The 12,657-nt window shown below is 42.5% G+C and overlaps 1 pseudogene; it reads right to left on the minus strand.

Annotated features, from left to right (window-relative positions):
* Positions 1 to 376: 376 nt before the first annotated feature.
* Positions 377 to 7,373, minus strand: LOC118660725 (annotated as a pseudogene).
* Positions 7,374 to 12,657: the final 5,284 nt, after the last annotated feature.

The following is a 12,657-nucleotide window of genomic DNA, read 5'->3' on the forward strand; positions in this document are numbered from 1 at the left end:
TAAATCTCTTAAGAAAATTTCATTTAATAAATGTCCAACTTATTTGCCACTTAACATTATCTTTAGCCTTATATGTATTTTTCCTGTTTTGTAAGTTCAGACATTCTTTTATTTTTTGAGAACAAAGGAATGTTTATTACAGCATTTATGGGCCTGTTTCCTCTACAAGTAAATCTGTATAGAGATGGGAAGTAGGAGTGATACAGGAGGGAGGAGAGAATATTATTAAGGCTTTAGGTTCAGCACCTGTTTGAGGCTCAGCATCCTCTCATTTTCGAGTGCACTAAAGGCTGCTGGAATCTCCATTGGAGTGGGAACAAGGACCCCTCCTGCAGATCTCTCAGAATTGGGGAGGGGGTTCCATTGCAGGTCCAGCCTATGACCCAGGTCCAAAATTTCCAACCTTCTCTGACACCCCAGGGCTAACTTCAGGTTCTTGTCAAACAGTTCACACTTGATGGGCATTTCCAGGGAGTAGAATGGGTTCTTGAGGGCAAAGTCTTAGTAAATCTCATAAATCTTTTGGAGAAGAAAATCTGTCGCACTTGCCTAGCGTCTACCAGCACCACAAACCTGATCCCTATCTGTCTAGAGAAGCAGTGTAGTTTGAGTGTGTCTGTCTCCAGCATCTCAATGCCTTAGCTGCCCTGTTTGGGAGAAAGCTGGGAGCCGTTTTTCGAACAGCGGGTGGAACATGGAGGCCAGATGAGCTTTTCATTGGAGGTGAGGTGGGCCTGGCCTAATGCAATGGACATTGGCAGGGCTGCCCATGTCCTCCTGCACTTCTTTCTTACCAGCTGTGTACTTGCCATTAGGTCCATGCCATTGGTTGCCAGTACTGCGTGGCCCACTGCAAAAATCAGGCAAGAAGAGTCAACGATGCCCCATCCTGGGGATACTGCCAAGGCCCTCCATAAAAACTATGATGTCACTTTATATATTGTGCCTTGTCATCTCATACTTCCACCTTCAAGAAAAAGAAAATTCATCAAAAACAGGCACAGAGGGTAAACTCAATGCAATCTCCAGTTTTCTACATTGTTCTATTTTCATAATACTCTTACCCAAATCTGTAATTCTATTCTAAGCTAGACCAGAATCCACAAAGCACTCTTCTAACCCTGTAGTCACACACTCTGCCATCTCTCCATGCACTTGCACTGGAAATATATTTCACACAGACCCTGCTCAGAGTCCTCAGCTAGGGGGTGTGAAAAAAGACATTACTGATTTGAGCATATGTATATGGACAAGTAAACATTAACACTGAGTGATACATGAGGTACAAAAAGTTGATGGAGAGACATGTCATAGAACCTGGGAGAATGAGTGATACTTGGACCACACCTAGGTCTCAAAGAACACGGAATAGTGAAAAGAAAAGCTTGGAATAAAGGGAACCCTAGTGCACTGCTGGTGGGAATGCAGACTGGTGCAGCCACTGTGGAAAACAGTATGGCGTTTCCTCAAAAAATTAAATGTGGAACTGCGATTTGACCCAGTGATCCCACTTCTAGGAATATATCCTAAGGAAACTGAAAGACCAATCAGAAAGAATGTATGCACCCTTATGTTCATAGGAGCACAATTTACAATAGCTAAGATCTGGAAACAGCCCAAGTGCCCATCAGCAGATGGGGGATAAGAAGCTTGGTACATTTAAACCATGGAATATTATGCAGCTGTAAAAAAGGAGACAGCATGGAGGGACCTGGAGGCTATTATGCAAAGTTAAATAAGCCAGTCAGAGAAAGACAAGTATCATATAATCTCACTCATATGTGGAATCTAATGAACAAAATAAACTGTTGAACAAAATAGATCCAGAGATAAAGAAGCATGCAACAAACTGTCTTGAATCTCAGAGGGAAGTCAGGGTTAGGTGGGTAGGTGGGAAGAGATCAAAGAACTTATATGCATACTAGTGGCCCAGTGCACAAATTCGTGCACCACGAAAGGAACTGTGGGCCATGAGGCTGTGATGGGCACAGGGGCTGGTCTCAGCCCATCCTCTGCACTCGTGCTGGGCCCCTCCCACTGCAGCCCCTGTCCCTTGTCTGCCAGCAGTCCCGCTCCCGCCGCCACCACTCCTACACACTGACAGTGCAGAGCAATTGGAGCCAACACCAGCAGCGGGTGTGAGCAGCGGCTGCTGGACCTGATCGCCCCTCAGGAGCAGGGGGAGGTGGAGAAACCCTCAGGGATGATCAGGGCCAGCAGCTGCTGCTCACACCCACTGACCGCGCTGAGCGATTAGGACCAGTGCCAGGCACCAGCAGCGAGTGCAAGAAAAGCCAGCGCTGGCAGCAGGTGCGAGTGCCTGGCAGAACTGCAGCACACAGGAGCAAAGAGTTTTCAGTAACCCCCAGAGGCTCACCCTGATGACAACAACCAGAGCCCCGCCTTGATCTGACACCCCTGCTCACCTGCTCCACCATCCTGTGGTGGCTGATGCCTGCCATGTTCCGCACGCGGCCCTTGGTGGTCAGCGCATGTCATAGCAACTGGTTGTTCAGTTGTTTGGTTGTTCAGTTGTTCCGCTGTTTGTTCTATTTGCATATTATGGTTTTATAGATAGACTAGAGGCCCGGTGCGCAAAAATTTGTGCACTCGGGGGGAAGGGGGGGTCCCTCAACCTGGCCTGTGCCCTCTCGCAGTCTGGGACCCCTCGGGAGATAACAAACTGCTGGCTAACCCCTGTCACGCTGATCCCAGTGCCGGGAGGCCTCGCGGCTCCACTGATCCCGGTGCTGGGAGGCATATTACCCTTTTACTATATAGGATAGAGGCCTGGTGCATGGGTGGGGCTGGCTGGTTTGCCCTGAAGGGTGTCCTGGATCAGGGTGGGGGTCCCCACTGGGGTTCCCGGCCAGCTGGGGTAAGGGGATGATGGCTGTTTGCAGCTGGTCACACATCCTTCAGGTTGGGGGTCCCCACTGGGGTGCCTGGCCAGCCTGGGTGAGGGGATGATGCTGTTTGCACCTGGTCACACACCCTTCAGGGTGGGGGTCCCCACTGGGGTGCCTGGTCAGTCTGGGTGAGGGGCTGAGGGCTGAAGCTCCCAACTGCTCCTTTTTTTCTTTTTTTTTTTATTCTGGCCAGCTTTAGCTCTGGCTCCAGCTCTGAGGCCTCTGCTGCTGAAAGCAGGTATCTGGTTTGTTTGGGTTCTATAATCAAAACAATGTATAACTCCAGCTCTGAGATCCTGGCTCACTGAAAGCAGGTTTCTGGGGTTTTGTTTAGCTTCTATATTTGTTACAATGTTTCAAACTGCAGGCTCAGAGGCCGGCAAGGCAGGCGGGGAATGTTGATTTCCTCCGTCACTGAAGCAAGCAAGCCTCATGTTAGTTTCAAGCTGCCTGGCTGCCGGCTGCCATCTTGGATGGCAGTAAATTTGCATTTCGCCCTAATTAGCCAATGGGAAGGGTAGCGGTCCTACAGTAATTACCATGTTTCTCTTTTATTAGATAGGACTAGAGGCCCGGTGCACAAAAATTTGTGCACTCGGGGGAGGGAGGTCCCTCAGCCCGGCCTGTGCCCTCTTGCAGTCTGGGACCCCTCGGGAGATAACGAACTGCTGGCTTAGGCCTGCTCCCGGGTGGCAGAGGGCAGGCCCAATCCCTAGGTGCAGCCCCTGGTCGGGCTCAGAGCAGGGCCGATTGGGGAGTTGGGGCGCCGCCCCCTGTCATGCACAGAGCAGGGCGGATTGGGAGGTTGCGATGCCACCCTCAGTCAAGCTCAGGGTAGGGCCGATTGGGGGGTTGGGGCACCGCCCCCTGTCACACTCAAGGCAGGGTCTATAGGGAGGTTGCGGCACCACCCCTGTCACACACAGAGCAGGGCCGATCAGGGGGTTGGGGCACCGCCACTCTCACACTCAGGGCATGGCCGATGGGGAGGTTATGGCTCTACCCCGTCACACACAGAGCAGGGCCCATGGGAGGGGGGGTGGTTGGGGCGCCGCACCCTGTCACACACAGAGCAGGGCCGATCAGGGGGTTGGGGCGCCGCACTTTGTCACACACAGAGCCACAGGGCGATCAGGGGGGTGGGGAGCTCCCCCGTATCAGGCACAGAGCAGGGCCGATGAGGGGGTTGGGGCGCCTTCCCCTGTCAGGAACAGAGCAGGGCGGATAGGGAGGTTGTGGACCCGCCCCCTGTCACACACAGAGCGGCAGGGCGATCAGGGGGTTTGGGCGCTACCCCCTGTCACGCTGATCCCGGTGCCAGGAGGCCTCACGGCTCCACTGATCCCGGTTCTGGGAGGCATATTACCCTTTTACTATATAGGGTAGAGGCCTGGTGCACGGGTGGGTACTGGCTGGTTTGCCCTGAAGGGTGTCCTGGATCAGGGTGGGGGTCCCCACTGCGGTGCCTGGCCAGCCTGGGTGTGGGGATGATGGCTGTTTGCAGCTGGTCACACATCCTTCAGGGTGGGGGTCCCCACTGGGGTGCCTGGCCATCCTGGGTGAGGGGATGATGGCTGTTTGCAGCTGGTCACACACCCTTCAGGGTGGGGGTCCCCACTGGGGTGCCTGGCCAGTCTGGGTGAGGGGCTGAGGGCTGTTTTCAGGCTGGGGGTGACTGAAGCTCCCAACGGCTCCTTTTTTCCTTTTTTCATTTTTTATTCTGGGCCAGCTTTAGCTTTGAGGCTTGGCTCCAGCTCTTAGGCCTCCGCTGCTGAAAGTAGGTTTCTGGCCTTTGCTTACAATGTTGCGATCCTGCTGGCTGAAGCCCGGTGGACTAAAAGAGGTTTCTGGGGTTTTGTTTAGCTTCTATATTTGTTACATAGTTGCTTAGGGTTGCAGCTCAGAGGCCTGCAGGGGCAGGCAGGGAACGTTGGAGTCCTCCGTCACTGAAGCAAGCAAGCCTCATATTAGTTTCAAGCTGCCTGGCTGCTGGCCGCCATCTTGGCTGGCAGTTAATTTGCATATTGCCCTGATTAGCCAATGGGAAGGGTAGCGGTCGTACGCTAATTACCATGTTTCTCTTTTATTAGATAGGATAGGTAGATAGATAGAGCTATGCATAACCCATGGACACCGACAATAGGGTGGTAAAGGCAGGGGGTGGGGGAGGGCTAGAAGGGGACATATGTAATACTTTCAACAATAAAGATTAAAATATATAAAATAAATAAATAAATAGGAAACAAGTTTTCAGTTGGGGGAGTTCAGCCTAAGCAAAAGTAGAGAGTTGAAAAAGAAAGATGTGTTTAGGGAAAACAAAATGATTGGATAAACCTGGCTGAGTGTAGAGAGCCACAGAGGGAAGGAGAGGGCAATACTAATATGATTGATACATTAGATGAGGCTGGACTGTATATTTCACAAAAATTTTGTCAGGAAATAAAAAGCAGTTCATAAATACAAAGAGGTAACTCCTATCATATTGACTATTTTAAAAGTTTCTATTTCTAACAACTGGAAGATGTAGGAGTGATCCTATTGGAAAATGAATTTAAACTCTATCATCTCTGAGCAAACACCTTTGAATGACTAATCTGAACTCTGAGGTGGCTTTGTGTGGGCTTCCCTGTTGATTGTCATTTTCAAGGGAGTCAGTTCTGGAACACTGGGAACGTATTTCACAGTGCAGCTCTCACAGGATGCTTCACAAAATGTATCCAATCCATCGGAACCGCTTAAGATAACTCACAGAAGTCAGTAAATGATGGGCAGGCAGGGATTTCCTAATAGGTATTTTTTTAAATATTTTGACAATGTATAATGAAAAGATGAAAATATGGATGTCTCAAAAGTCACTTAAAGATAGCTCTTCAGACTTAAGATGACTCCAACTACGGGGCACAGAGCCAACAAAGCTGTAATTTGTTGTAACTCGAACTAAGGCACACACTATCAAGGGCATATAGAAATTTTAAAATAATCTAAAAATGAAGTTGCTTTTATGTTAATTTGCTATAACTTGAATATTCTTCCTAGAATATTCAGCATTAATATGAAAGATTTAGTAGATGCACCATTACTATCAAAAGAGAAGATAAAGTGTTCCTATTGAAAAAATTCAATGATTTAAGCCACTTAAATGAACATTTATTAAGCACCTGTGTTGTATGACTTACTGTTTTTGTTTTATAGATAAACAAAGATAGGCAATATATAGTTCCTGTACTCAACAAATTTACAGTCTAATGATGGGGACAGAATGCATAGCTTATTGTAAGGTAAGCAAAATGAGGTAAGTGCCATAGAGGACACCTAAAATGTTATGGGATTACAAACGGTCGTACAAGTAATAGTAGTGTGGCAGGCACCTCTCACAGACAGCAGGCTCAGTGCTAAACATTGTATGTACAGTAACTCATTTAATCTTATTAATAACTTTATACTATAAGCACTGTTGTTATTTCAAAAAAATCTTTAAATGAAGAACCTGAGGCTCAGTAGGATGAAGTAACAAACTCCTACAACCAGAAAGCTCACACACTCAGAATTCCTGACTTTAAAATTTCCTCTTAAGCACTGCACTATACTGCCTCCTAGGGGAAAGTTTCATGGAGATTATAACCTCATTTTACATGAGGTAAAGTTAAAGATAAGAAAGAACATTCTCCAAAGTCACAGATATGAGAGAGGACAGTATTTTCTCAGGAAATGTTAATAGTAAAATAGACTCAGAGTGTCAAGTGTATGATCTTGAGCAAGAATATAATGTATATGTTTTATATACACTATAAAACATAAGACCAGGCTGGCAGAGCTTAATGTCCCAGGAAAGAGGCTTGGACTTGACTATGTGCATTGAGTCTCCTTTCATATGGAAATAACAGTATTCAAATTATCTTTCTGATGATTTTAAATAAGCCAGTATCTCCCTTTTGTTTAGATCTCATAACCACATTTCTTTATGGTAAATACAGTATTTCAAACTATCTTAAAACAACCAGTCTTTTCAAATTTCCCCAGAATGGATTTGATAAACAGAAAGAAATGGACATAGCAAAGAAATCACCATATTATTCAATTAAGAATCCTCAGTCAGTGATTTATATTGTGATATATTAAACATAATTTATTCTATGTTAAAAATCTTTCCCACAAGAAAGATTTAAATCCCCTACCACCACCCCCAAAAAAACACCTGTCTCAATGCCCTTCACAGTAGCACAGTTCATCATTTGTTTGTGTGAATGTACAACTGATGTGCTTTTCCAATCCAATAAAATGTGTTCCTTCTTCCATATGTGGATGGTTGAACACATCAATCATTAACTTATCTGTAATTTTTTTGGCTTCAGATTTCTGTAAAAATTCCATCAGGAGCAGGTACCCTACCAAATGCTGGCAGCAATAATTTAATGAGGTTGGTGATGCTCCAAGTCCAGTGTTTGCTTTTCTTTGAGGAGTCATAACGAAAAATAGAAATGTCATAGTTTTCTAGCCAATTGAGAACTGAACAGTCCTGTCCATTGCCTGGCTTATATCATTTTTAAGTATCTTACTTACTTCTCTGGTCACTTTAAAGTTCTTTATAGGGCTGTCTCTTTCCTATCAGTCTGACTCTGAAAATCACTGAATTTGAATTATTTGTGACTTCTGAACTCATTTGGTCCAATTCCATCATTTTAGAGAAGAGCAATCTGATGGATGCAAAGATGAAATGATTGACCATAGCCTCTCAGCTGGTTAGTGCTCACCTGGAATTTGAACCTGGGATCATGTTACACTAATGCGTATATATAAGAACATACATACATACAGTTAATGTAAAAAACAAACATGTAGACATACACATATGTATTCATAAGTATGTATATATTACTTATTTTCTCTGACACTGATATAATGGTTCAGATATCATGAAAATTCACCCCTAAGTACTTCATTATGCATTTCGACCTCCTTGTCCTTTGAAATTCTCCATTACCATGATATAATTATCACATGCAAGAAATTTAAATTGATACAATATTGTTAGCTAATATACAGTCTACTTTCAAAAACCACTTATATCTCAGAATCTACCTTATTATAGCTACTTATTTGCTTTCCTAATTCAGGATCCAGGCAAGGATCAAAATTGCTTGTTATCATTTCTCTTTAGTCCTCTTGGAACTCATACAACTTAACAAATGGAGAATATTTTGACCATGGTTATAGTCATGACATGTTAGGTTTTTTAGTCCATTGATAATATATTTTCATAAATTTAATACAACAGAATGTGTACAATGTGCACAATAAGTTGTGTTCTTTTAATGTTGCATTAAACATCAAGTGGTTAATTAATAGCATTTTGTTAAACTGTGTGATTCCAATTACCAATTAGCACAGCATTGAATTAACACCAAGAATTACTGACTTCTTTTTATGGAATACAAACACAAACACTTTGACATCTTCTGAAGTATTCACCATGGGTAATTAATTATCTCTCACCAGTGTTATGTTGACCTGTATTTAGTCTACCTGAATTACATTCACTTAAATCTGATGACTTGAAGTTTAGGTACCTGAAAAATAGCACCTGATATTACTTGTAACTTCATTCCAATACCATGTTTGTTACTTTGGATAACCCTGCTTGCCAGTGTTTACTAGAAGAACCCAGCGCCATTTTGCTAAAAGGAAGTTAATCCAAAAAAAGAAGACATCCTTGAGAGCTTTGGTATTTATCACACTAATCTCTTGCCAAGACGGCTGTCTTTCCTGCAGGCTGCTTGCCATTGTACATTCCAGGTGTCAGGCTGACTCCTCTTCAATGCTGACACATTTCTCTTGATCTCAGAAATTGATCAAGGTTTCCACAAACGATAAGAAATGCATTTTTTTTTCAGAGTTATTTTTCTCTTTTAATAAAGGCTGGAACTCTAAAAAAGACTCATTTCTCAATAAATTATGACTTTATGCTTTGACCAAAAAATTACCATACTTGGAATGCTTTTTTTTTAAGTTTCTAAATAAAAATTGCCAGTAAATTGATTTTTTTTTCTTGTTCCCATTATCTTACTTACTAATATACCTCACTGAAGGAGGATCCTTAAGTGAGGCTACATGAGAAAGCCACTCACTGCCACAGGCTTCTTACAATGCATCCATGTCTCACCCCCGGGTACAGTGTCATTCCTAATAGGCATATTTCAGCACAGTGACTAAGAGTCCTCTGTGGTGGGTGTTCACTAAGGAGGAATCACTGCAAACATTTCTTAATGGTTCTAATGAACTGTTTCTACAATACAATGTCCCCATATGGTATAATACCATAACGGAATTGAACAGGCTTAGAATAATTTAATTTTATAATTTGGAAGGGTTATTCAGTTTAATTTTCTTAAACCTGAAAGATAATCAGAGTCATCTGGGAACCTCCTTTAAAATACAGATTATCCAACCTCTGAATCAAAATATCCAGGAAACTGAGTTTAATTTGTAAAATTTGTTCAGCCTTCACTAAGTAAGCTAGGAATGACCTAAGGCCTAGCTCCATGTGCACAACTTTTTTTTATAAGTCATACCTCACATACAAAGTCATCATATTAATATAGCACACTTGGATAAAGGGCTGGGCACCTCTAGGAGCTCCAGGTTCCAACCAGTTGCACCCATTATATCGGTACCTCTCTTAACACATCTTTGGCTCATCAGTTTGTGCAACAAACCTGACTAGCTGCCAGGAAAGCCTAGAGGTAGAAATAAGTCTTTAGTCAACTTACCCACAATGGACCATGATCATTCAACTCAACAATTGTTTCTTTTCCTGTTTTACTCTAAGAGAGAATGATATTCAAAGGATTTAAATGGAAATTTAGAGCTGATGAAACATGTTAGGAACATGTACTCATTAGACTTCTTCCCTTCAACAATGATGGAAACACAGCTCACATTTGCAAAATAAAACTTTTAAAGTTATTTAATCTCCTTCTCCATATCTGGATTCTGCTTTCCACTGAAGGGGTTTGTTTCAAACAGGCTCTCTTCACACAATCTCAGGATGGGCACTGGCAGTTCTCAAAGGGACTAGAGTATAGGAGTAGGGATAGAACGGTGATGTCCATATTAAAGAGATGTTAGGTATACCACTGTATGTTTATACTGAATAGAGAATATGTTATTTCTTATCACTGGATACCAACTTAAGCAGAGCCATGTGGGTGATAAGGAAGGAGCAAAACAGTTCTTTAGTTTACAAAATGATCTGGGATCCTAGAGCCTTGGTTATCTAGGGAAAGTTTCTCTCTTAGAAGATTTAGACTCTGCTAACTCAGCACAAGTCTCAAGATATTTGCAAGATTAGGTTAAATCTATTATACTATTACTATAAATTAATTTGTGCTTTACATTTTCTTTCATTTATTTCATATAGTTATCACTGTTTCTTTAAATGAGAAAAATTTTATTACAGAAAACATGTAATAAAATAGAAGGCATCTACATAGTCTCTGAAAAATCTGATTTTATGGATCACAGGGCTATAATCAGGCATCAATATTATCCTTGTGGTTACTCACCTCAATCAAAGGTAATTTACAAAAAAAAAAAAAGGAATACTGAGCTTTATAAGTATGAGGATTACTTTTGTATACATAAATGTAAAATAGCATTAAATATTGCTTGACCTGACAGTGGATAAGTAATTGAGCTGCTGCTTTTAACCAAATTGTCATCACAGGCCACTATGCCTAGAAGATGCCACCAGGAGGATGACCCCTGACCTCACCAGGTCCTCTGCAAGAGCACAGCCTGTACAAAGGATTGAGAGCAAACCCTGGGATCATTAATGAGTCAGAACTGTCTGATTTGGTTGGGTTTTGCCATAATAATCTGAGTACAGGACAGTACAGAACATAATTTGTATAAATTTATCTAATAAAATAGAATACCTAAGATGACTCATAATGAATAAACAAATTATTCTTGGTCATTGAGTTTAATTTGTATTTTTAGAGAGTTTTATAATGGTGATACTTGTGATGACTTCTAGTTTATCATGTTCCTTAAAATATCTTTGTAAAACATATCAATTAAAAGTGTTCTTATTTTTTTTAAATATATTTTATTGACTTCAGAGAGGAAAGGAGAGGGAGAGAGACAGAAACATCAGTGATGAGAGAAAACCATTGATTGGCTGCCTCCTGCATACCCCATACTGGGGATTGAACCCACAATCCAGTTATGAGCCCCGACCAGGAATCAAACTGTGACCTGCAGGTTCAGAGGTCGACGCTCAATCACTGAGCCATCCAGCCAGGCGAAAGTGTTCTTATTGAAGCAATACCATCAAATGCTAGTGAGCTCTGCTTTAAAATTTGACTTCTAAACTCTCTTTTGGGTTTTGCTTGAGGAGTATAATCTTGCTGGGCAGACCCAGAATCAAGTCCCAGTTGAGTATCTTTGGCTAAGTCATTAAAGTTTTCTAAACCTCGGTTTCATTTTCTATAACATGTGATCCATGATTATAACTATTCTAGAAGCCTGATGCATGAAATTCATCCAAGAGTAGGCCTTCCTTCTCCTGGCTGCTGGCACCAGCTTCCCTCTGGCACCCAGGACCTGGGCTTCCCTTCAGCCACCAGCAGGCACCCGGAATTTGGGCTTCCCTCGAAGTCCGGCTTCATCTGGATGGTTGTCCGGAAGGATGTCCAGAAGGATATCCAGAAGAACATCCAGTCTAATTAGCATATTACACTTTTATTATTATAGATATGACCTACATCACAGGGATTTAGAGAATGAAATTACATACTATGTGTTACTTGTTTAGCACCATGTGTAACACACATTACTTTTAGATATTAATATTTTTCAGCCTATAAATATGCTTGAAGTAAAGCTACATCTGAAAAAATCATAAACATATTATTGAAGGTATAAAATACAACTTTATTATTTACCTCAGTTTCGCTCACACTTCAAAACCAGCCTTTAGAAGCATTTTTACATGTACAGTATATTAATTCATATTATTCTCTCCAAAATTCCATGAGACAAAGCATTCAGGAGACTGGGATGGATTAAGATTCAGTGACATTCTCATGGTCATTCTGGTTATTGTTTATTTTTCTCTTTTTAAAAAATATACTTTTATTGATTTTAGAGAGCAAGGGAGAGAGAGATAGAAACATCAATGATGAGAGAGAATCATTGATTAGCTCCCTCCCAGAAGCCCCCCCCCCCCCCCGACTGGGAATCAAACCATGACCTCTTGGTTCATAGGTCAATGCTCAACTACTGAGCAACACTGACGGGGCTATTTTTGTTTTATTTCCAAACCCACTCAAGGACATGCTTTTATTGAGAGAAAGAGGAAGGAAGAAAGAGAAAGAAACATTTATGTGGGAAAGAAACATCAATTGGTTGCCTCTCATATGCATCCTGACCAGGGATCAAACCCACAATCTAGGTATATGCCCCAACTGGGAATGGAACCTGAAACTTTGTAGTGTAGGGGATGATTCTCCCACCAACTGAGCCACCCGGCCACGGTGGCCATTCTGTTGTCGCAAGTTCCGTGCTCTGTCACTCCAGGGCTCTGTCACCCAAGGCTTTCAAGACTTTTGCATTTTCTCTAAAATGAAACAACATACCTCTTAAAGAAGTATCACCAACCCTGCTCCTGAATCCACTGCATTATACAATAATGCGAAGCCACTCTTTTTTCAGTTTTTTCCTTAAAATGTCTTATATAGAATATTAG

Source organism: Myotis myotis, unplaced genomic scaffold (assembly GCF_014108235.1).
Source record: "Myotis myotis isolate mMyoMyo1 unplaced genomic scaffold, mMyoMyo1.p scaffold_m19_p_7, whole genome shotgun sequence".
NCBI classification, from domain to species: domain Eukaryota; kingdom Metazoa; phylum Chordata; class Mammalia; order Chiroptera; family Vespertilionidae; genus Myotis; species Myotis myotis.